Genomic DNA, 244 nt, shown 5'->3' on the forward strand with positions numbered 1-244 from the left:
AAGGAGCGCTCTAAAAATCAAAGAGAAATAACAACAAATGAACCCAAAAGGGCAAGACCCAACACGCCCCGCCAGGGAGCCCTTGGATGCGATAACGACCAGCGGTCACGGTCACCGCCACTTGAAAAGACCAAGGAATTATTTATGCCGTCGGTCTGGCTCGGGGACAGCCGTGGTGTCTCTGGTGTCTTGGTGAGGTGTGCGGTGGTGACCCCGGCGCTGTCACCCCCCCCCCCCCCCCCCC

Source organism: Athene cunicularia, assembly GCF_003259725.1.
Source record: "Athene cunicularia isolate RWA chromosome 15 unlocalized genomic scaffold, athCun1 chr15_part1, whole genome shotgun sequence".
NCBI classification, from domain to species: Eukaryota; Metazoa; Chordata; class Aves; order Strigiformes; family Strigidae; genus Athene; species Athene cunicularia.